This window comes from Brachyhypopomus gauderio, unplaced genomic scaffold, assembly GCF_052324685.1.
Source record: "Brachyhypopomus gauderio isolate BG-103 unplaced genomic scaffold, BGAUD_0.2 sc71, whole genome shotgun sequence".
NCBI lineage: Eukaryota > Metazoa > Chordata > Actinopteri > Gymnotiformes > Hypopomidae > Brachyhypopomus > Brachyhypopomus gauderio.
In genome coordinates, this window is record NW_027506892.1 from 1,373,083 (window position 1) to 1,399,883 (window position 26,801).

Here is a 26,801-nt window from a genome sequence, read left to right on the forward strand (position 1 = left end):
TGCGCTCATCTGTCACATGGGCAGGTGACGACAGGTGAGAAAAACGCTTCCTGTCTGCTAGCAATGGAGGACCCCAGAGGCTGCGTAGGTGGAGGCCGGCGAGACGTTCTCCCAGGGACTGTGACTCGCTCCTCGTGGACAGCAGTAGTCTGGTACTCCAGATAAGAGGTGAAGATGGACACACACAATGCTACCCTCCCAAAAACGCTGACTCACTTCATGTAGATAAAGACTGATCTATCCCCCAAAAGGTCCCCAGTGCCCCGCACCCTGGGCCTGAGGTTCTGTGTGATCTCAACACAAACACTCGGCGTGCTTTCTGCGTGTACAGTGTGTGCAGGAGTGAACGTGTGTTGGTGAACGAGTGTTGGTGAACGAGTGTGGGTGTGTGGTGGAGTGTCAGAACCACAGCCACACTGGTACCACTTGCTTCCTTCCTCTCACGTATGCGATTCGGTAATTATTATAACAGTTCCACGCCATTGAATGTGTTTTCGATGTTAATGGATGTGGCGTTAAGGCTAAAACAATTTGCTGATTTGGGCACAATTGCGTTTCTTCATACTGTATAGCGACAATGTCAGAGTAGTGTAATTACTGTTTACGCCCATTAGAATTTATGAGACCCTTATAATTTTCAACTTGAGATAATTTAAACGTGCGTATAATGACATGCTACGAGGCCGAAAACAGCACAGAATTGTATAAAAACACTTATCTCCCACTTTGATAGCAACATGGATTTATAAGCACCACCTTGCAGCTGCACTGTTGGAGTGTGGAGTCCATCTGTTGGCATGCACAGCTTGTGTTAACCGTCCTCTTCATCAGCAGTGGGCCTCTGACCGCAGGACTCCTGTCAGCTGGATATCTGTGAGCGGTGGACCACACTCTCCACCCAGCAGAGACAGCAGCTCTGGCGTGCCTGACACGCTCGTGCGACACCCCCCAACATGCCACGGGCACGTCAGTGTCACTGCTGCACTAGGAATGATTCACCACCAGAAACCAGTGACCAGTGACGAACGGGGCAGACAGAGAATATAGAGTTTGGGTAACCGGTAAGTGTAGGCATAAGGCAGACATCTCTAATAATGTGGCCTGTGAGCGTGTTTGTAATAAAGTAGCTGGTGAGTGTAATGTAAGGCAATGTTGGGCTATGATCATGTAGTATTACAGTAATATACCGGCGGCTTACAGCAGCACACATCACAGTCACGCCAGACGCAAGTGCCTCTGTCATGCAGCCATTAATCCCTCGTGTTTATTCCACTCCCTTTTTTTAACCACCCATTTCCAGTAAAGTATCATTTCATTTAATTGAATCGTCTCTGACATTTCTCTGACAAATGCGAGCAAATCTGATGTCTGCAAAATGTTCCTAAGCTTCACATAACCAAGTGATTGAAACGATGACAGTTCTTGATTCCTGCTCCAAGATTTCTGTCAGAGTTCTGGAAACAACACATCAATAAACACAGCTCAGCTGGGGTGGTGTAGAGTCGTATGTAGAGGCAGATAGGAGGAGCCTGCTGGCCTCTCGGCAGGGAGATGTTCCGCATGGCATCTTCTGTTCCACGCATCTCCACCAGCTTCTGGAGATGCCCTGGTGTCTGCTGCATCTCCTCCAAACACAGGCAAGCTGGTCCCAGTGGGCTCGTACTGGGACTGGGCCAATATCATGCCTGGAAACTGAGGTTGCAAAGGTAACAGAAGGATGCGGCACATTAGTGGAGAGTGCATTCGCTCTGTGAGTGTTAAACGTGCACTGGGACTCGAAACTTCCCAAGACATTCTTACGCTTGAATTACCAAGTTAAAGTTCTGCAAGTAGTTCCTATTTCATAGTTTTGATCACACTGAATATCACTGGAAATCATTCATATGCACTGGTAAGTCTGGCCTGCAGTGCTACAGACACTACAGACAGCTAAGCTGAGTCTCCAGAATCATGTTGTGGCTGTAGCCGTTAACGTGAAACATCCCCAGACTGTTGGCACATTCAGGAGGGGCAGATATGGAATCAATAGAGGTTTTCCACTTCTGTCCCCTGTTAGTTTGCTTTGAAAGACCAGGGACTCTGCTGTTTTGGTAGCTTACAAATAAAAGAGCACTTAAATGAACTTTGTTGTCTGTAGTGTCAGACACCACAACACACAGTCGTATATCTCGCCACAATGACTACTGTAGTGTCAGACACCACAACACACAGTCGTATATCTCGCCACAGTGACTACTGTAGTGTCAGGTAGTTGCAGGTGTTTTTAAGGGTGCACTACGTTTGTGGTTACAAACATACATATTGTTCTACATCAGACTCTGCTGTGTCTAAGATGAAGGAATTAATTGCGAGCCACAAGACACGTTTTAATGGTAAACTTTGTTCTTGATTGGAACAAAAGCTGTTAAAAAAAAAACATAACAAACTTCATTATGAGACGTGGCTTCAGCAGCAGGACAAACAGAGTGAATATAAAACAAGCTGTGTCTCCACACGAAGCCGCACTGTATTTCACACCAATGTCTCTCTCAGAAATTGGAGTAAATGTTTGTTTGATGCGGCGGCGACTCCTGTGGGCGCGAGCGCGTCTGGGTCGGCGCGCGCGTCTCGGTCCGCGTGTGCACGCGCCCGCACGCCCGCGCGCCCCGCCCCGGGCTGTGTGTGCAGGAGGACGTGTTCCCCTCCCAAGCAAATCGAGCCTCCCCGCGGGACCCTTTACGCGGCTCTGATTTACGGCCGCGTGCTGCCGCTGCCTCGCGCTGCGCACACAAATCCAGCACATAATGAAGTAAATGATAAAGCCGTCGTGTCCTGCAGCGTCACGGAGCAGGACGAGCGCGCAACAAAATTAATGTCTTGGATTGAATTTAGGGACGGAGGTAAAGTGCGCATGCGCACACCGCAGCGGTACAGAGTTACAGTAGGTGAAGGCATCCTCCGTGCGGTGTTTAGGGTGATCCTTACACACTAAAGCTGTAACGCGACACACAATCACCACCTTCTTTATGCCTGATCTGCTCTCGTAACATTGCAAGGCTGTATATGTATACGTCGGTATTCCCATTTATATGCACACTGTAGCTTTACTAGCCCCCTGATGATTACCTGTCTGACCTTGTGTTGTGGAGACAGACGTGGACCACACCGAGTCTGAGCCTCACAGGCTCGCGGGGCGTTTTGCGTGGCGCGCGCGATCTTTCATCTCTCCTCGCGCGCGCCACACCCGTCCAGCAGCGCCCACACGCGCATCATTACCATTCAGGGTAGAGGAAGAAAGCGTCATCGCTGGGTGTTTAAGTGTAACAAAGGCCAAAACTCTGTCTGCATTGCGATATGGTAATAACAAGAAATTCTTTCTGCTAAGAAAATGTCATCAAGCGTTCGTCTGAAGTGGCCATTAGGCCGAGCGATCTGTAGCCACAGTGGCGGGTGGATTACTGCCCGTCTGCGCAACGCTGATCTCGCCTGCTGCTAAGAGCTTTAGTGTGACTGCGTGCACGTGGCACGCTGGAGAGGTGACGCTGACAGCTGAGTGTTTCTGCACTTAGATGCATTATTGCTAATGGTGGTTGTGTTTGATGACTGGTTTCGGTTGCCCCCATTGCAGTATTTTTAGCCTGAAAAAGCACATTTTCAACAAAGTACGTGTTGTGTGTGGAGCCCGCTGTTGCTGCAGCTGGAAAAACGTCTCTTTACACAGTAGGTAAGTACGTAAGCAGGTAACTATGAATAAGTACCAACCACACAGCAAAATCCTTAATGGTGAGAGTACACCTACAGGGTTTAGGCCATCTGAATGCATGCATCTACTGTAAGAGTCTCTTACTGCAAGCTTCTGTTACTGCGTCTGTGACTATATGCATAGGTTACTACAAGAGTCTGGTACTGCAAGTGTCTGTGACTGTAAGCGTGGGTTACTACAAGAGTCTGGTACTGCAAGCATCTGTTAGTTAAAACGTCTGCTTTGTGTTTGAGGCAGAATTGTTTGTGGACACTCGTGTGATTAAAAAGTGATCAAAGTTGTGTGATAAATCACCCATAAAGCATTGCTTGGATCCCCAAGCTCATAAATGTCTGTGGTCGCAGACATTAATCAAAGCATTTTTTTCCGAAAAACCATCACAGCTTTCTTTGTGTGTGTGCTTGTGTGTGTGTGTGTCTGTGTGCACAAGTGCATGTAAATGCCTTTTTAAAATTCCTTTCTATGCATATATAAAGACAATAAATTCGACAACACTATCATTTAATCTGAAAAATAGTTATTTTCTTTCTCACGTGAAAGAAATATGAACCACCACTGGCAAAGAGCAGTGAACAACAAGAAAGAGAGAGAATACTGGAAGAGATTTCTGTTGAGTTGAATTTTGTGCTGACATAATTATTCATGTAGTCTATTTTCTTTAACATAAAGATGGTTGAAAACTTCATTAATTACAGCCGCATTCACCTTTCAAGGTATGATGTGCAATTTTATTTTGACCCAGCAGAACAATACTGACACAGACAAAGTTACTGAACAGAACACACAGGTCCGGTTAAACACACATTCACTCCGTCATCTGGTGCTACCACAGTTTGAGTAGTGTACAAGTTGACATCATAATTGCTTATGAATAAGTGTCAAACTCTGTCTTAGATCATTAGAGCACTGACAACTGCATATTGTAAAAAGAGAGGAAGAAATGTTTTTGCACACTCTGGAAAGTCTTGTGCGAAAGTAATTCTTCTCAGTTTAAGGTGATAAGGTAAGACCTAACTTTTTTTGGGGGGGGGGGGGGGGGGGACTTATCTTGACAAATTACCACGTTAATAGACTTCCAGTGCCTGGTTTCTGAACAGATAGAACCTGATCCTGAAATCAGAATGATTTTCAGTGGACGATCCTTGCTGGCAGTGTAATTTCGAGCAAGGCCGGGTTGACAGTGTGCCCTCTACAATCGAATAATCAACCTGACCCGTCATGCTCCATATCTGAGCGCCGTCATTGCTAGTCATAAAGCAAATGCTATAAGGTGCTAACTAGGCAGATAATTTTTATAATGAGATGTAAATGGTCACACTTAACAGAAGTGAAATGTGAGAAGTGCCTGTCTGTCCTTGCCACTGTGCGAGTGGTGATGTAATGCATGGGCGTGGCCTTGCTGTTTACTGATGGACATTCTCCTCTCCTCATTGGCTGTTCCTTCTGGGACTGTTTTTAAGGTCTCAGGGGATACGGCATTGGCTGATACTCAACTGGCTTCTTAATCAATCTAGCATTGCACATTGCACTTTTGCTTAGGGCAAGACTTGGAAAGAGAATATTTTAAAGCAGCCACTGTCATGAATACATTTGAAAAATCATTTTTAAAACAAGGATACCGCAAAAGACTCAAATTCTTCACATTCACGCAATTCGAATTACTGACCACATATCTGGGACGTGTTTGAAATTCCTATTCAGTATAGGAATTCAAATCCCAGTCAAGGGTCTGCAGATCCCCCTTTAGCTGGGAGTCAGAACAACAAAGGGGTCAAGCAGTTACATTAACCATTTCATTAATGCCAAGGGATTACAAAACCCAGGACTAGACTGAGACTTAGAAGCACCACTGATAACAGAAACAGAAACTGATTGTATTGTAGCAGCAGAGGCTCAGAACAGGGGGAGACGGTCTCTGACACACTGTCCTCTCCTACAGGGGGAGACGGTCTCTGACACACTGTCCTCTCCTACAGGGGGAGACGGTCTCTGACACACTGTTCTCTCCTACAGGGGAAGACGGTCTCTGACACACTGTCCTCTCCTACAGGGGGAGATGGTCTCTGACACACTGTCCTCTCCTACAGGGGAAGACGGTCTCTGACACACTGCCCTCTCCTACAGGGGGAGACGGTCTCTGACACACTGTCCTCTCCTACAGGGGAAGACGGTCTCTGACACACTGTCCTCTCCTACAGGGGGAGACGGTCTCTGACACACTGTCCTCTCCTACAGGGGGAGACGGTCTCTGACACACTGTCCGCTCCTACAGGGGAAGACGGTCTCTGACACACTGTCCTCTCCTACAGGGGGAGACGGTCTCTGACACACTGTCCTCTCCTACAGGGGGAGACGGTCTCTGACACACTGCCCTCTCCTACAGGGGGAGACGGTCTCTGACACACTGTCCTCTCCTACAGGGGGAGACGGTCTCTGACACACTGCCCTCTCCTACAGGGGGAGACGGTCTCTGACACACTGTCCTCTCCTACAGGGGGAGACGGTCTCTGACACACTGTCCGCTCCTACAGGGGAAGACGGTCTCTGACACACTGTCCTCTCCTACAGGGGGAGACGGTCTCTGACACACTGTCCTCTCCTACAGGGGGAGACGGTCTCTGACACACTGTCCTCTCCTACAGGGGGAGACGGTCTCTGACACACTGCCCTCTCCTACAGGGGGAGACGGTCTCTGACACACTGCCCTCTCCTACAGGGGAAGACGGTCTCTGACACACTGTCCTCTCCTACAGGGGGAGACGGTCTCTGACACACTGCCCTCTCTTACAGGGGAAGACCATCACACATTTATTTCCTGTCTTCCTGCTGTTGACTTAGCCACCGGGTATAAGAGAGCAGGGACTCAGTTTCAGCAAATAATTAAGTCCTTCAGAAAGACTTGGATTGGAAATCTACACCAGGCATGGTGTTCCTCTCCGTTCTAACACTGTCAAATCAAAAACCACTTTACCTCTGCCACGTTTCGAGTGGGGTGGGGAAAAATAACTTTCCCACCTCTCTCTCACCAGCGTGGTGTCACTCTGACGGCTCTTCTCGCGAACATTATGTGCAGCTGACACATGAGACGTGACAAACTTATTTTAAAGGGAAAATGCTTTTTAAAGCTTGCTGTGGAGCCTCCCTGCCTGACACACATATACACACTCAACTTTTCTACACAGTGTTCAATTTAAACCTCGTGGGACCGTTCATGCTGCCTTCTGCAGAAGGAGAAACGTGCATTAATATCTAGTTTCTTCACAAACAGCTGAAGGGCATGCCTTACATCACCAGTGCACACACACCGACTTATTTTAGAGACTCAGGGCTGACAAGCCACATCTGGTAATGAGTTTGATCGATATGAAGAAGTCCAGTTAATTATAACTGTAATGTGTGTAATTCATACGAAGCATGGAATGTCAAGTTTGTTGATACCAAGTTTTGCATTTTTGCACTATAACACTCAAAGAGAATTCAAAAACATCATCGCTCCTCCCATGTGTAGTTTCTGAACATTTTGGGTGAGATTACTAAATAAACTTAAATCAAAGTGTTGAGCTTGTTTTTATTTGCAGCAAAGTCCATCCAAAAATACTTTATAAAGTCACAATTTGAAAAGCAAAATCTACAATGCATCATACTGCCTGGATGTTCCTCAAACTGGAACAAAGTTTTAATTGTTTTATCTGCAGTGTTGCGAATAACGCCGCTAAAAATAACGGCGTTAGGTAACGGCGTCATTTTGTCAGTAACGAGATAATATAATTAATTACTTTTCCTGTCGTTACGCCATTGACGTTACTGGTCATTAAAAGCTGTGCGTTACTATATATTGATATACTAACAGTAATGCGAGCGGACCGCTGTCCAGGCTAGTGAGGAGTAACAGATCTCCATAGGTCACAGTTCTTGGTGTAACACCTGTTTAACTTAACAAGTCAGTAAGCAATTGGCTAAGGCAGCGTTATGGTAGCCAATCAGAGCCAGTGTTGTTACACACGTGCCAAAGCACACCAGTGACACAAAACACAAACAGAGAAGAGGCAGAAATGGCGAGTCAGGAGCAAGCCGAAGAAAAATTAGCATTTTCAAGGTGGCGATATAAGCATTATTTAAGAAAATACTTGAAGTTCCTGAATGTCTACCAGACTGGGTATTTGATTTATTTAATTAAGAATAGAGGTTATATTGTTAAGTTTACTTCTGTTATGAACAAACCAGTTGTCTCAGGTTGAGAGAATTTAATTTAATTTGATAGATGTAAATGCACTTTATATTGTCACGGTGAGGGGGCCGGGTCACCACCAGAGGGCGCGCAACCCAGCCAGCAGCCGATCCCAGCACACACCCCCGCGCACGCAGCCACTCCCACAGTCGCAATCACCATCATACTGAGCACCTGTTTCTTGTTTACTTTGCACTTCTTAAGCCCGCAGGTCGTCTGGTCCAGTGCTGCACATTGCCGCTACACGAGCGTCTCTGGTTGACAGCACGTCCCTACCGTGTGTGTGTACGAGCGTCACCTTGCATCCACTGTGTATGCGCTACGAGCTTTACCTTGCATCTCCAGTGTATGCCCTATGAGCTTTACCTTGCATCTGCAGTATATGCACTACGAGCTTTACCTTGCATCTACAGTGTATGCGCTACGAGCTTTACCTTGCATCTGCAGTATATGCGCTACGAGCTTTACCGTGCATTACGTACTACGAGTATTACTGGTTGCCATGGATAATAAACCACCTTCTGTTCAACCCACGTCTCCGGCTGCCTCTGTCCCGACGCCCCCGGCGTCACAGAATGTGCAGCCTGGAGCAGCCGGAGGCGAGGGCGCCTCTGCTATAGAGGTGTTGGCCCATCAAGGCATCATACTGGGCAGACAACAGCAGGAGCTCCAGGAGCTCCGCTCAGTGGTGAATACCCTGACGACCTGCATCCAGGCTCTGACGGTACAGGCAACTGCGCGTCCTCCGACGCCCAGAACGCCGATTCCTCCACCCGAGCCCTATAACGGGGACCCGGAGCGCTGTGAGGGCTTCCTGGTCCAGTGCCAGCTCTATTTTACCAGCATGCCTCACCTGGAGGAGAAGGAGAAAGTCGGCTTCATGGTAAACCGGTTGCAGGGCAAGGCACTGGACTGGGGAGCAGCCCAGATCAGCGCGGAGAAGCCCTGTACCCGCAGTTATGAACAGTTAGTTCGCGAGCTGCGGGCGGTGTTCAACCACCCCAGCCATGGGAGGGTCTGCGGCCAGAGCCTGTTAAAACTACGGCAGGGAAGCCGAAGTGCCGCAGACTACGCTCTGGAGTTCCGGACCCTGGCCGCCAGGACTGGTTGGGGAGAAGCGGCTCAAACAGACGTCTTCCTGGCGGGGTTGAAGCCCGACCTGAGGGCAGAGCTGAGCTGTCGGCCCGAGGGACAGGACCTGAATCAGATGGTGCACCTGGCCATAACCATGGACAGGTTGCTGCAGGAGCGAGGCAGAGGAGCGGCGCTTCCTCCTACCCCGCAGGCTCCCGTGCACACACCGCCTCGTGAGACCAAGCCCACCGAGCCCATGGAGATGGGTGTTGCCGCCCCCCCCCTCACTCGTACCGCTAGTCCAAGGAGGGGGCGGGCTAGGGTGAGTATCGCTCTAATGGGAAGTCTCTTAACGTGGGAAGCGTCAGTGTCTTACGGGGCGATGTCCTTATCTGTGTTTGCCTTAGTGGATACGGGAGCCTCGGGGAACCTGATGCGGAGGAGCGTCGCCGAGCAGCTGAGGGTGCCCCTGATCAGACTCGAGGAGCCGAGACGCGTGCATGCACTGGACGGGCGACCTGTGGGCGGGGGTTTTATTTCTCACCGCACTGCACCAGTCACCATACACGTTCAGGGCCGAAGGGAACAGATCAGTTTTTTTGTACTCCCTTCCACACGCTATTCCATCACATTAGGTCTCCCTTGGTTTAAACTCCACAACCCCGTTATCGACTGGTCCACGGGTAAGCTGCTGAAGTGGGTAGCGCCCCTACAGGGCACCCGGTCTCCCTCCCGTGTGTTCGCGCAATCCACCAGCGTTGAGAGCCCAAACATCAGCTCCACTCCAGTCATTCCCGCTCCGTACCGTGATCTAGCGGAGGTGTTCAGCGCTGCCAAGGCAACCCAGTTACCACCTCACCGACCCTGGGACTGTCACATCACACTCAAGGCAGGTACTACGCCACCGCGCGGTCGAGTCTATCCACTTTCTCAGGAAGAGGAGCGGGTCATGGCTCAGTATGTTAAGGAGGCTCTCGCTCAGGGCTATATTACTCCCTCCACCTCTCCCGCCTCAGCCAGCGTCTTCTACGTAAAGAAGAAAGACGGTGGGCTGAGGCCATGCGTAGATTACCGAGGGCTCAATTCCCTCTTAGTGAACTTTGCCTACCCGCTGCCTCTAGTGCCGTCGGCGCTGGAGCAGTTAAGGAAGGCTAAAGTTTTCACTAAACTAGATCTGCGCAGCGCCTACAACCTCATTCGCGTACGCGAGGGTGATGAATGGAAGACGGCGTTTAGTACCTCTACGGGGCACTACGAGTATCGCGTCTTGCCTTATGGCTTGGTCTCTGCTCCGTCGTTCTTCCAGGCGTTCATTAATGAGGTCTTAAGGGAGTATTTGAATAGATGCGTTGTCGCTTATATCGATGACATCCTGATCTATTCTCCCTCCTACGACCAACATGTGCGTGATGTACGGGCAGTTCTGGGCACGCTCTTGCGCAATCGGTTGTATTGCAAGCTCGAGAAGTGCGAGTTCCATCTCAGCGAGATGAACTTCCTAGGTTACACCATTAGGCCAGGCTCCGTGCACATGCAGCACAGGAAGGTGGAGGCGGTCGTGAAATGGACGCAGCCTCACACACGGCGCGAGCTGCAGAGATTTCTGGGCTTCGCGAATTTCTACAGGCGGTTCATTTGCGCATATAGCCAGATCGCAGAGCCCCTTACTGACATGCTGAGAGGGGGAGGAGTTAAGCTTCGCTGGACAGAGAGATCTATGAGAGCGTTCAACCAGCTGAAGCAAGCGTTTGTCGACGCGCCGGTTCTGCACCAACCGGATCCTAACCGTCCCTTTATAGTGGAGGTAGACGTGTCGAACGTGGGAGTAGGCGCCGTGCTATCACAGCGACCGAAGAAGCATAGCTCTCTCCGTCCCATAGCCTTCTACTCGAGGAAGCTCACCGCCGCCGAGCGTAACTACGGGGTGGGAGACCGTGAGTTGTTGGCCATGCGCAAGGCGTTCGGTGAGTGGAGACACTGGCTGGAGGGAGCTAAGCATCCATTCACCGTGCTTACTGACCACAAAAACCTGGAATATATCAGGACCACGAAACGGATGAACGCCCGTCAAGCCAGGTGGTCTCTGTATTTCTCTCGTTTCAAGTTCCAGGTGACATACCGGCCAGGAGAGAAGAACCAGCGTGCGGATGCGCTATCTAGGTCCTTTCCTGGCAGTACGGAGTCGACAAGCGAGGAGCCGGTGCTTACGCCTGAGTGCGTCGTGGGAGCTTTGGAGTGGCAGATCGATCGGGAGATCGAGGCAGCGAACCCGCATCCAGGTTGCCCGCCGCACCGTAAGTACGTCCCCCCCGCGCACCGTAGTGCCCTCATCAGCTGGGCTCATACGTCAGTGGGGACGGGGCACCCAGGGGTGTCAAAGACGGCTCAGTTGTTGGGGGCTCGCTACTGGTGGCCGGGGCTGCACCGGGACGTACTGCAGCAGGTGGCGTCCTGCGCGGTGTGTGCGCGGTGCAAGGTGCCACACACTCCTCCTGCGGGTAAGCTCCTCCCTCTCCCTGCACCCAAGCAACCATGGACGCACATCGCTTTGGACTTCGTCACGGACCTCCCCCCGTCCGAGGAGAACACGGTCATCATGGTGGTAATAGACCGGTTCTCGAAGATGGTTCGCTTCCTTCCCCTGCGGGGCCTGCCCACTGCTTGGGAGACTGCGGATCTCTTGTTTCGGCACATATTCCGGCAGTTCGGTCTGCCTGAGGATATCGTGTTGGACAGGGGACCGCAGTTCACCTCGCGTGTGTGGCGGGAGTTCCTATCCAAGCTCAACATCACGGTTAGCCTAACCTCTGGTTACCATCCGCAGGCTAACGGACAGGTGGAGCGAGCGAACCAGGAGGTGGGAAAGTTCCTGCGCGCGTACTGCAGCGAGCACGCGGACACATGGTGCGCCCTTCTGCCCTGGGCCGAGTACGCACAGAACTCCCTCACACATTCCAGCACGGGATGAGAGCCGCTGCTCTATCCTTGGAACGCCGCGTCCTCAGACCAGCCCATCGTCGAGGAGTGGTGCAAGAGGAGTGAGCGGGTGTGGGAGGACACCCATCAGCGGCTGAGAGAGGCGATTCGGCGATTCAAGCGGAAAGCCGACCGTCGGAGGGGAGAGACCCCATCTTATCAGGTAGGGGATAAGGTGTGGGTCTCCACCGAAGATGGACGCCTGGGAAGGAGAGGTAAACTGGGGGAGAGATATGCCGGCCCGTACGTCATCTTGAGGCGGCTTAACCCAGTTACTTACCGCATCAGTCTGCCCGAAGACAGACGTGTGTCGCGTGCATTTCATGTGTCCGCTCTCAAGCCATACAGAGCAGGTGCATTGGAGGAGGCATCGACGTCACGGCCGCCCTCGCCGCTGCAGTTGTCGGACGGACCCGCGTACCTCGTGGAAAGGTTACTGGACTCGAGGCGCAGAAGAGGTGGCTTACAGTACCTGGTGGACTGGGTCGGATACGGACCGGAGGAGCGCTCCTGGATACCGGCCTCTCAAGTGGTAGGCCCCTCCCTTATCGCCGACTTCCACAGGGAACATCCAGACCGGCCAGCTCCGCGGCGACGGGGAAGACCGCGTGGGAGTCGACGGGAGGGGTCCTTGGGGGAGGGCTCTGTCACGGTGAGGGGGCCGGGTCGCCACCAGAGGGCGCGCAACCCGGCCAGCAGCCGATCCCAGCACACACCCCCGCGCACGCAGCCACTCCCACAGTCGCAATCACCATCATACTGAGCACCTGTTTCTTGTTTACTTTGCACTTCTTAAGCCCGCAGATCGTCTGGTCCAGTGCTGCACATTGCCGCTACACGAGCGTCTCTGGTTGACAGCACGTCCCTACCGTGTGTGTGTACGAGCGTCACCTTGCATCCACTGTGTATGCGCTACGAGCTTTACCTTGCATCTCCAGTGTATGCGCTACGAGCTTTACCTTGCATCTACAGTATATGCGCTACGAGCTTTACCTTGCATCTGCAGTATATGCGCTACGAGCTTTACCGTGCATTACGTACTACGAGTATTACTGGTTGCCATGGATAATAAACCACCTTCTGTTCAACCCACGTCTCCGGCTGCCTCTGTCCCGACGCCCCCGGCGTCACATATATAGTGTAACTGTTTACTTTTTTTTTTACAAAGATTTGGGATTTTAAAGGATTTTATCCTGCACTGGTCTGTTGATGTGCAATAAATATCAAAGGTTAAACTGATCTACTCATTTCAACTGACTGTGAAAACTGCTTTTTCAAAAAATCCTTATTCGTTGGCATATAACTTTTTTTTTACTGTAATGCAAATAGTTACTTTCCCTGGTAACGAGTTACTTTATTATAGAGTAATTCAGTTACTAACTCAGTTACTTTTTTGAACAAGGAGTGAGTAACTATAACTAATTACTTTTTTAAAGTAACGTTCCTAACACTGTTTATCTGTTAAAAACAGGGGAAGCATGGATGGGATGTGCAGGACTCCTCAGGTAATCACTCCTCAGGTGATCATTCCTCAGGTAATCACTCCTCAGGTAATCACTCCTCAGATAAACACTCCTCAGGTAATCACCACTCCTCAGGTAATCATCACTCCTCAGGTAATCACCACTCCTCAGGTAAACACTCCTCAGGTAAACACTCCTCAGGTAATCATCACTCCTCAGGTAATCACTCCTCAGATAAACACTCCTCAGGTAATCACTCCTCAGGTGATCACTCCTCAGATAAACACTCCTCAGGTAATCACTCCTCAGGTAATCACTCCTCAGGTAATCACCACTCCTCAGGTAATCACTCCTCAGGTAATCACCACTCCTCAGGTAATCATCACTCCTCAGGTAAACACTCCTCAGGTAATCACCACTCCTCAGGTAATCACTCCTCAGGTAATCACCACTCCTCAGGTAATCACCACTCCTCAGTTAAACACTCCTCAGGTAATCATCACTCCTCAGGTAATCACCACTCCTCAGGTAATCACCACTCCTCAGGTAATCATCACTCCTCAGGTAATCATCACTCCTCAGGTAAACACTCCTCAGGTAATCACCACTCCTCAGGTAATCATCACTCCTCAGGTAATCACTCCTCAGGTAATCACTCCTCAGATAAACACTCCTCAGGTAATCACTCCTCAGGTGATCTCTCCTCAGATAAACACTCCTCAGGTAATCACTCCTCAGGTAATCACCACTCCTCAGGTAAACACTCCTCAGTTAACACTCCTCAGGTAATCATCACTCCTCAGGTAATCACCATTCCTCAGGTAATCACTCCTCAGGTAATCACTCCTCATGTAATCACCACTCCTCAGGTAAACACTCCTCAGGTAATCACTCCTCAGGTAGTCACTCCTCAGATAAACACTCCTCAGGTAATCACCACTCCTCAGGTAAACACTCCTCAGGTAATCATCACTCCTCAGGTAATCACCACTCCTCAGGTAAACACTCCTCAGGTAAACACTCCTCAGGTAATCACCACTCCTCAGGTAATCATCACTCCTCAGGTAATCACTCCTCAGGTAATCACTCCTCAGATAAACACTCCTCAGGTAATCACCACTCCTCAGGTAAACACTCCTCAGTTAAACACTCCTCAGGTAATCACCACTCCTCAGGTAATCACCACTCCTCAGGTAAACACTCCTCAGGTAATCACTCCTCAGGTAATCATCACTCCTCAAGTAAACACTCCAGGTCACCTAAGAAGCATTTTCTGCTTCTTTCATAGTACAAACAACTGCTGAGGGTTTCATCTGACATTTTCAAGGACAAATATACTTTGGAATTTTCAACCTAGTAATCAAACATAATGCAGAAACACAAGCCAGATGATTCTGCGTCCCAGGTCCCGCCTGTCCAGTGGTGGAAGGACCGAACTGCACCACGAAGTCCTGAATGTCCGCTGCAGTCTGAAGGCGACGGGTAGAGCACTGAATACATCATGGATTCAGATCTGCATTTGGTCAACAAGTTGTTTGTAACGTTAGGAAGAGACAGAGAGGGATCCTTATGCAAAAGCACAGTGCTTTTTATTTGGCAGATAGATACAACCAGAGAATGCGAGATGTTAATGCATAAACGGAGTTGATCTAATGCCATTTGTTGAGAGTGGTCTATCCGGTCCGGGGTCGTAACGGGAAGGCAGAGTCCGTACGGTACCTGAGGGCTAGGCAGAAGACGGGGTCGAGGGAACAGGCAGAGGTCGGTACACAGGAGAAACAGCAGAGTATGATAACGCTCGGTACGCAACATAGTTGGCAATACTTCGCGACGAGGTGTTGTGATGACGGTGTATATGAATGCCTGGAATGTGGGTGTGGTGATGAGGAACAGCTGAGTCCTAAATGGCTATCAGGTGACATTCCTGACATTACCCCCCCTCAACGGAGCGTCTCCTGACGCTCCACGACGCAAAGGCGGACGGCCGCGGCCCCGGGGGGCAGGAAAATGTGGATGGGCAGCGTGGAAGTTGGCGATGAGCGAGGGACAGAGTACGTCCCGCGCGGCCACCCAGGTCCTCTCCTCAGGACCGAAGCCCTCCCAATCGACGAAGTATTGGAGACCACCACGCCGACGTCGGGACTCCAGCAGCTCCCTAACGATATACGCCGGCCGACCGTCGATGTCCAGCGGCTCCGGGGGACGGGCAGGAACAGATGAGACAGACATGGGGCTGTAATGGACAGGCTTAAGGAGAGACACATGAAAGGTGGGATTAATGCGATAATGAGGGGGCAATTGAAGTTTGTAGGTTACGGCGTTAACCCTCTTCAGCACTTTAAACGGTCCGATGTAACGTTGACTGAGTTTACGGCAGGGCTGACGCAGGTTGAGATTCTTAGTGGAGAACCATACTCGCTGACCAAGGTGATAGATCAGGGCTGGGAGACGACGGCGATCAGCATTCATGCGGCGGGTATGGAGGGCACGTCTCAACTGAACGTGAGCTTGTTCCCAGGTCCGAGCACTGCGCGTCAGCCACTCGTCTAGTGTAGGGATATCAGAGGGCGTCTTATCCCATGGGAAAAACGGGGGTTGATAGCCGTAGACGATTTGGAAAGGAGTGAGTTTGGTTGAGGAGTGTATTATGGAGTTGCGTGCATACTCAGCCCAGGGGAGATATTTATGCCAGTCTCTCTGAGATGCGCAGTACTGGCGTAGAAACCGACCCAGTTCTTGGTTGTACCGCTCCACCTCACCATTGGACTGGGGATGATATCCTGACGTCAGGCTGGCTGTCACTCCGAGCAGTTTGCAGAACTGGGTCCAGACGCGCGAGGTGAACTGAACCCCTCGATCGGACAGGATGTCTTCTGGGAGCCCATAGATCCGGAAGACGTAGTGGAAGATGTCCGATGCTGTTTCCATGGCTGTAGGTAACTTGGGGCGAGGAATCAGACGACACATTTTCGAAAACCTGTCCACTACAACAAAGATTACGGTATTGCCTCCCGAGACAGGCAGATCGGTGACAAAGTCGACCGCTATGTGTGACCATGGCCGACGTGGGATAGGTAACAGGAGGAGTTTACCGGTGGGTAAGGTGCGTGGAGTACGCGACTGAGCGCATATTTCGCAGGCGAGTACGTAGTCGCAAATGTCGTCCTCCCACGATGGCCACCAATACTTCCGAGCGATGAGGTGGCGAGTACGAGTGATGCCCGGGTGTCCAGTCCCTGCTGTGTCATGGGCGAGCTGGAGGATTCGCCCTCGCAACGACACCGGGACGTATTGCTTACCCTCGGGACAGTCTTCGGGACTGGTGTCAGTGAGTAAAGCCGCATCCAAGTCGTCTTGCACATCCCATCTTATGAGGTCGAGGAAGCAGGAGTCCTAGAGAATATGCACCGGCGCCTCATCGCTCGGTGATCTGTCGTGGATCCGAGACAGAGCATCCGCCTTGGTATTCTTGGAACCGGGCCTGTAACACACTGAGAATTTAAACTGGGAGAAAAACAGAGCCCACCTTGCCTGACGCGGATTCAATCGTCTGGCGGACTTCACATACTCTAGGTTCTTATGGTCAGTATACACTATAAACGGATGTTCGGAGCCCTCCAGCCAATGACGCCACTGTTCTAGCGCTAGTTTCATAGCCAGGAGTTCTCTATCTCCCACGTCGTAGTTTACTTCGGCCGGTTTCAACTTCTTTGAGAAGTAAGCGCAGGGAAACAGTTTAGGGGGGTCTCCTTGTCGTTGAGATAGAACAGCGCCCACACCCACTTCCGATGCGTCAACCTCGACGATAAACTGGAGTTTAGGATCCAGGAGGTGCAATATGGGTGCACTGGTGAACGCAGTTTTCAACGTGTTGAACGCTTGATGCTCTTTGGAGGACCACACGAAGCGCGTCTTCTTCCCCCCTTTCAGGAGGTCGGTGAGAGGGGCCACTATCGAACCGAAGCTCCTAATGAAACGACGGCAGAAGTTCGCGAATCCCAGGAACCGTTGCAGTTCTTTCGTCGAACGAGGTACCGGCCAGTTAGTCACTGCATCCACCTTATCAGCATCCATGTGCATTTGGCCCGGCGAGAGGGTACATCCTAGGAACGAGACGGTAGAAACGTGGAACTCGCACTTCTCAGCTTTCACATACAGTTTATTCTCCCGGAGACGTTGCAGGACAGCGGAGACGTGTTGGACGTGTTCGGTGATTGAGGGAGAATAAATCAGGATGTCGTCAATGTAAACGAAGACAAAACGATCTATCATCTCACGGAAGATATCGTCCATAAAGGCTTGGAATACTGACGGACTGTTTGACAGCCCATAGGGCATCACCAGGTATTCATAGTGACCTCGAGCAGTAACGAAGGCAGTTTTCCACTCATCCCCCTCCCGTATGCGTATCAGATTGTAAGCGCTCCTCAGGTCCAGTTTAGTGAACACAGTCGCTCCCATTAATCGCTCTTGCGAAGCAGAGATAAAAGGAAGGGGGTAAGCGAACTTCGAGGTGACAGCATTAAGCGCACGATAATCAATACAGGGACGTAGTCCACCCCCCTTCTTCTCCACGAAGAAGAACCCGGCTGCTACTGGGGACGTCGATGGGCGGATGAACCCCTTCTGCAGTGCTTCACTGATGTAAGATTCCATTGCGGCATCTTCGGGACGGGAGAGAGGGTATGGCTTAGATCTCTTGGGCAAAGACGACCCGGGGAGAAAGTCGATGGCGCAGTCGCTAGGTCTGTGAGGGGGTAATAGACTGGCCTGAGTCTTGTTAAAGACGTCCTTATACTCCTGGTACTGTTCAGGTACGACTCCAGAGAGGGGCGTGTCGGGACTCTCCACCGTAGTGGAACGGAGAGGTAGGTGTATACAGGATTTTAAACACTGTGGTCGCCACTTGGTGAGTTCTCCAGTCCTCCATGAAATCTCTGGATCATGTGTCTTTAGCCAAGGAAAACCGAGTATAACTGGATCTCAGGGAGAGGACACCAGGTAGAACTGTCTCAGCTCTGTGTGGAACATACCAACTCGGAGAACGACAGGCTTGGTACGTACGGTCACCATGCCGTCACCGATAGGTTGACCATTGACAGCATTTATGTGTAGCGGGGGCTTCACTGGTTCGGTGGGAATGCTTAGAGATTTGGCTAAGTCCATGTCTAGGAAATCATCTCCGGCACCAGAGTCCACTAAAGCCGAATAGTGATTGGTGATACCACCGCAGGTGAGTAGTATGGGAAGGCTAAGCTGGGACCTGCCACTAATGGAAAACAACGGTGTTTTTATTCTTTCTTGCGAGGACGATCTGTCTCTGGAGTGGATTGGACGTGTAGGACAGCCAACCCGGAAGTGACCTTCCTCACCGCAGTAAACACACAGGCCCTCGCGGACACGACGAGCCCGTTCCTTCGGCGTGAGGGGAGATCTGCTCAATCGTACGGGGTCTGGGAAGGCATGGGGTGTCTCGCCGAGGGGTTTGGGAGACTGAACACGGGGAGTTGACACAGGAGATCTCTCACGGTTGGGACGGTGAGTGGCTAATATTTTATCCACGTTTACAGCAGCTTGCATGTACTCTGTAAGGGACAGGTCGTCACTCTGACAGGCTAATTCCACCTGGAAGTCGATGCTAAGGCCGCGTCGGAACACGGTCTTCAGTTCTGAGTCCCCCCAGCCACTCCCTGCAGCCAACGTGCGGAACTCCCGGGCGAAGTCGGCTGCGCTGCGTCCTCCTTGTTGTATTTCACACAGCTGTGTGCCGATGTCCAACCCTGCTGCGGGATGATCGAAGACCAACCGAATGAGGGCTGTGAACTGATCCTCCGACTCCAGAACAGGATCTTCACAGATCCACAGGGCTGTTCCCCAGGCACCTGCCTCTCCAGTAAGGAAGGAGACGATGAAATGAACCTTTTGGCGTTCGGTCTGGAACTGGGTAGGATGGTACATGAAGTACAACGCACATTGCATCAGGAAGTGTCTACAGCGTTCAGGGGATCCGTCGTATCGCTCCGGAACAGCGACAGGAATACCGGAGGGTAACACGGAGGCTATTACGGGACTAGGAGTACCGAGGTTCTGCGCGGTGATGGCTTGATGGAGGGTCTCCGAGAGAGCCAGGATGGTAATCCCTTGGTTACGAGTCATCTCGGTAAGTAGTGTGATTTCCTATCAGGTGACATTCCTGACATTGTTGCTCGGTGAAGTGGATCAGGTGTGCTGGCTAGAGCTCACCTCACCTGCAGATGCTTCTGCCTTATAACTCGGGAAGATGGATGTTATTGAAAAAATCATACAGTAAAAATGTTATTATTTTAAGGACAGAATATATATGTCTGCACCTATAACATTATGCCTTACGTCACGTCTTTACACTGAAAGCATTTCATGGTCATCATGTCCAGCTCTTCATCATTTTACCTTGGCAAAAGTGACAGCCACATAAATAAAGGATGAGAAAAAAGTCATCTTCTTCTTCTACTACTACTACTGCAACACTTCTCATTGCTCTCACTTCCTGTCCTTCATGTCTTCCTGTCCTTCATGTCTTCTTCCTGTCCTTTCTGTTCTTCCTGTCTTCTTCCTGTCTTCCTGTTCTTCCTGTCTTCTTCCTGTCTTTTTCCTGTCCTTTCTCTTCTTCCTGTCTTCTTCCTGTTCTTCCTGCCCTTCATGTCTTCTTCTTGTCTTCTTCCTGTTCTTCCTGTCTTCATCCTGTCTTCCTGTTCTTCCTATCTTCATCCTGTCTTCCTGTCTTCTTCAACAATAGCAACTAATTGCTTGTCTACTGACCTGGACAGAGTCAAGATGGATAATCAAACTACAATGTAAATCTACAGAGGAATGTAGTGAGAGAAATTGGAATCAGTGTGTAATGTTTGCAGTAGTGGACAGAGGGTAGTGCATTAACACAATTATTCCCTTTTATATTCTATGAAAAAAAAAACATTCATCCAGATTTTCCATCTATTTTATTCACACATCCTGCTGTATGATGAACCCACCAATGCATCTTTTTGTTATGTTACACATTCTATTTTTTATATATTTAATTATTTCTTTATTTGTAAACAGAAGCCATTTAGATGCAGATGAATGGTGTCTCCAGCTACACCCCAGTGCCGATTGTTCATCAGGGTAAAATACTCCACTCACAGATGTGTCGGAGTATCACATCCCACTGGTACGTGTCCTTTCGAGATCTCTCTCTTCTCATTCTTCACTCGGTCTCTTGCTGAGGAGTTCGAGATCAGCTGAGATAAGTGTTCGTCCAAGCCCCAAGGACCAGAGCCATACGGGCCGAGGGGAGGATCCGCTATGGGAAGAGAGATGTTTCTTCTCATCTCATTTATCTCCCTTACTAATTAACATGTATGTGACATCTTTGGGCTTCTGTCTTTATCTGATCTCTCTCTCTCTCTCTCTCTTTCTCTCTCTCTCTCTCTCTCTCTCTCTCTGTTACACTCGTTCCATCATCCTCCCACCTATTATGTTTAAGGACAGAAGCACCATTTCATCTTTGGGCTGTTGTGAGGGTCACGTGATGTCCTACTCAGCCTTCACATCATCAAGTCTTCTTCCCTGCAAACAATTAGATTGGGTCTGTATATCAGCCAGCTGCAGTCAGATCAATAAAGATGACACCAGAGGTGGGTGAGAACGTATGGTGAGCGTTTTCTAATGGGCATCATTTAGCCACTGATGAGCCGTTGCGCTTCCTGTCCAGGCCCATAACTGATGACAGTGTTTTTCACTCGAGTCATGGGAGCTTCCGGAGACAGTAACAGAACATAGCACACGTGATGCGGGACAGGTGAGATGGGTGTGTGTTTATGGCTGTGTGTTAGTCCAGTCTCGTTTGTCGTTTTAGGGTTAACACTCCAAACTCTCCAAAGTTGTATAAAGCCACACGGGTGATCAATCAAAGCCCCTTCGGGTGTGTTGTACCTGAACACACATACGAGTGAGATACAGAATTAGCTACATGACAGAAAAATTTACATCTGTGAGTTTCTGGAGAAGGAGGTGGTAAAACAGCCTTTTAAGTAGATCTGACCTGGCTGAAAACTGACATTAGAGTTAAAATGGTTTCAGTTTGTCTGAGAATGAGAGGTTCATTCTGCTGGTGAAGTGAGGAGTCTCTAAATGCTCATTTAGGCACAAAACAGCTGAAATGAAATGACTGTAGATGAACTCCATTTTAGCTCATATTTCAATGTGCAATTAATTTAATCTCATATACAAAACAATTAACTTCATTTTATGCGTAAAAGTATTAATTATTGACTTCACTTTTAATAAACTCCTCCAGGCTTTTGTTAGGTATTAGTCGTAAGACAAACTTTTCTGCAAGTCCTTTATTACTTAATGATTAGGTAGCTGTAAGAAACGAGAGTCCTTACTCTTAGACCCACTGGCACGTCTTTGGAGGGAACGGGTTATACCAGCCTGAATGGTCATTGATTTATAAAGACTTTAGCCTTTTCTCCCTCCTAGTTTAAGGATTGGAAAGTGAATGAAAGAGAACAAGAGTGAGAGAGCGAGAGAGAGAGAGAGAGAGAGAGAGAGAGAGAGAGAGAGAGAGAGAGAGAGAGACACTGGCAGCAGTGTCCAGTGTGTAGATGGTCCATTTCTTCAGACCAGATCCCTCTGCATCTGAGAGAGGGAACTCATGCCTGCTGAGGAGGAAATGAAGTAAATCGTTTATTGAATTGCAAAGAGAAAACAGGAGTGAGTGAACGTGTTCAATTGATTGAACATTCAAGCCGCACAAGTACTAGACTCTCTTCTTCTCCCAGCGTTTGGTGGGATTTTTAAACAATGTGCATTTCAGTGGTCACACTACACATGAGTCAGGCTTCAAACTGATGTAATGGGGAATGGATGGTTTATTAAGTGAGCTAGGGAGGAGAGAGATAGATAGAGAGAGAGAGAGAGAGAGAGAGAAAGAAAGAGAGAGAGAGAGATAGAGAGAGAGAGAGACAGAGAGAGAGAGACTGAGACAGACAAACAGAGAGAGTGAAAGAGAGAAAAAGAGAGAGAGAGAGATAAAGGGAAAAAATAGAAACTTGACTTTCTTCTTGAATGTCTATATCCACCTACTCACACCAGACAGGATCAATGCTGCTTCACTTCTTCAAAGCCAATTTTCTACCAGTGTTCGTTCTTTGGAAGGAGCTTTAAATTTTATCTGAAAGCCTCATGATAGATTCTGTGTTTTTTTTTCAGACATCCAACAATGGACAAATGCCCATTTGTTAAAAAAAAAGAAAAACAACACAAAAAAAAGTATGTTGAGGTTTCTTCAGCAAAGCTGCTTCTGTCCACTATGTACCACCTGAATGTGTTTGTTAAAAAAGGTTTTTCAAAAGGTAAGACCCATGTCCAGTGGGTCTGGGCCATAAGTGAAGCTGGATTCCCCTCAAGAAGGCTCATCCGATTGCTTCTACTGGAAGTAATTCTGGTTACCCTTTCCGGCACCAGCTGGAGCCCATTTGGAGACAGGGCTAATGACTCGCAGGAAGAATAAAATGTTGTACCTATAAGCGTAAAAGCCATTTCACTTTGAATAATTCAAAAGCCGGGCAGTTAATACAGTTCTGCTCCCCAGAGCTAAGGGCAAGAAAGGAAAAAAAAGAAAAAAGATTGTGATGAAAAACAATAACAGATGAGTGCAGAAAGACAGTGAACAGAACAGGGTGCAAGCACTCCTCTTTCCAGAAGATTCATTCCACATTCATGAGCTTTTGCCGCTGTTCCCTTTATGTGTGTTGTGGGTCCACACTTGTACTGACACTGAGTTTTTAGTGCACCATCACCGTGTGCGTGGAGATCGCCTCTTAAAAGCCTTAATCCTGACAGCTGTCATTCTGACGTGTGTAACGTGTAGCCCTGTGCTGTGGATAAGCTCCCTGTGGTGTGCAGGCCAGAGGTGTGCGGTGTGTCCTGTGTGCTGAGCAACATGCCCGTCGCAATGAGAAGAATCCGTTTGTCTCTCAAAACAGTGCTGGAGGAATCCTCCCACGCTCACAGGTAAAACATCAGACTTGGAGTGAGCAGCTTCAGGGGGGAACGTCACTGGCCTCACCTCCATCCACCACAGCCTGACCAGGCTGAAGAAGGTCTTCCCTTCATCTGCTGGGCTCATATCTCTCTCCGGCTGGCTGGAACGCCCCTCACTTCTCCAGTACTGACTGTGTCGTAACACGGAGAGAAGAACACGGCTTTAGGATTCATCACAGGAAGACGGTGAACAAAGTAAAGTGTGAATACCTGAGATGTGGAGAACTACATGAGACACATGGAAACTCTCTTTGAAGAATTCACATTAGTACACAAGCAGGCAAACTTTGATGCCGTCTGCATATTAAACCACTTGCACAGATTGAACGGCAGTAACATCAGTAGGTCCATTTTCCTGATACTGTAAACTGTCCTACGAGCTGTGGGATATAGTACTGCAGATGCCATATTCCAGATTACTTACAGATAGACACACACACCCATACAGATATATACATACACACATACACCCATACAGATATATACATACACACATACACATAAATACACACACGCAACCATACAGATATATACATACACACACACACACCCATACACATATATACATACACACATGCACCCATACACATACATACGTACACACACACACACACACCCATACACATATATACATACACCCATACACATATATACATACACACACACCCATACACATATATACATACACACACACACACCCATACACATATATACATACACACACACCCATACACATATATAAATACACACACACACACCCATACACATATATACATACACACATACACCCATACACATACACACACACGCCCATATACATATATATACATACACACACACACACCCATACACATATACACACACACCCATACACATATATAAATACACATACATACACATATATACATACACACACATACACCCATACACATATATACATACACACACACACCCATACACATATATACTTACACACACACACCCATACACATACAGTATATACATACACACACACCCATACACATATATGCTTACACACACACACACCCATACACATATATACACACACACACACACCCATACACATATATACATACACACACACCCATACACATATATACTTACACACACACACACACCCATACACACATACACCCATACACATATATAAATACACATACACCCATACACATATATACATACACACACACACACACACCCATACACATATATACTTACACACACACACACCCATACACATATATACATACACACACACACCCATACACATATATACATACACACACACACCCATACACATATATACGTACAGACACACACTACATACTCCCACACATGAGCAGATGGTGCATACTCACATGTTTTTCTCCATACATGGAGCCTAACACACATTCTTGTGGTGTAAGGGACATTAACACTATACCTGACACGCATATTTAAAAAGGTCCTGTGTCCATAAGGGGGGGGACTGACACTGTATTCACTGGCTTGAAGCTGCGGCTGCTCAGATAAGCAGCGTCCCAGGTCTCTGCTCTTCTGACTCAGCCCCACTAGTGGACCAAAGCCAGCATTAATTGGACCTCCAGGGAGGTCTGGAGCCACTTGTGTGACTGGTGTCTCGCTCTCCAGAGCCCGCCAGAAAACCAGAGGCAGGACACAGCATCTCACAATGCATACAGCCATACTGCAATGCTGTGGTTCAGAAATAAACCTGGTGGAAGTTCTCTCTCTCTCTCTCTCTCTCTCTCTCTCTCTCTCTCTCTCTCTCTGTCTATTTCTCCTTCTCCCATTCTCCCTCATCCCGTCACACTTTAAATAAATGTGTCATGCATGTGATCAGCAAAAACTCAGAAAAAGGGACCCGGAGAGAGAGATGGAGGCAGAGAGAGAGAGAGAGAGAGAGATAGAGAGAGAGAGAGAGAGAGAGAGAGAGAGAGAGGGACAGGGTGACAGAAGGGAATGCAAACTCCCCTGAAATAGCACTTTCCCTTTTCTTTCTTTTCCATTTTTTGTCCCTGGTTTGTTTTGTACTTCAGATTTTTTAAAGCTGTTTGTTTTTGTTTTGTTTTTTTTCGTTCTTTTTACTGTGGGAGCATCTGTGTGGTGCCTTTTCCACAGAGTCAACACGGGTCTGTAAGACTAAGGTCCAATAGCAGGCTGATGAACTTCACCTGTCCGGTGGACCGGCTGCAGTGGGTCAGTCTGGCTCCTGAGCTGGGTCACCCACTAGTCCAGGACCTGCTCCAAACATCCCACCCTGTGAATTTTGGGTGAAGTCCAGGAGGGCATCACGTCAGAGCAAACTTTACTCTAGCAATGTAATTAATTGTGAACATAATTGCTAATGTAATTAATTTAACCATTCAATCCAGTGTTGGAGTTGCCCTATTGACTCCACAAACAGAGATGCTACTGCCCCGGCCAGGGACATTCACTAAATGAATATTAAGAAGGGGGAAGAGGAGAAAGAGAGAGAGAGAGAGAGAGAGCATGCTATATCCATATACATTGCCATGGTGAGCTGTCTGGCAGAGAGTGGGTGTCTGTTTCATTCAAGGCATCAAACTCTTTACAATAAATTATCTCCGGCGAAGCAGAAAACAATTATTAGTAGATGCTGCAGGCGTTGATACCTCCACAGCAGAGAGAGCCATGCTTGTTAATGCCAGGTCCCCTCCCTCAGTGTGCTGTCTATTCTAGAGAGGGAAGTCTGTGCGAATTGCACTCAATTATTCACCAGCAAATAAGACTGCACCTCTCAGTCGGAGAGCCAGAAACACCCCGGGGATTATTAGAGAAGGATCCCCCCCACCCATCAGACTCACGGGCTCACAGGCTGTGTTTGGGGGGGGGGGGGGAGTTCTTGAATATACTTTGTTTTGTGAAGTGTTGTTGTCAACTGTGGTATCGATGAGAGGTAAGTTCATTGTGGAATAAATGACCTCACTTTGGAAACTCTGGGGAAGTTCATGTCCTGGTCTGATTCAGCAGAATCTGGATTATTATGACCTGTTCAGAAGGATATTTTGTTTGTGTTCACACAGGTTTTTAAGCTACAGTTCTCTTTTGGAGTTTACAGTGTAAGAACAGATGGAATAAATGTGGACTTAACTAAGCTTACCTAAGCTGGAGTCTTCCTCATTCAGTACCTGTTTATAGAAGAAACCACGAGCCTGCAACTACAAGATCTCTTACTGGTACTCTTATAAGAGAAACACTGCTCATTCTT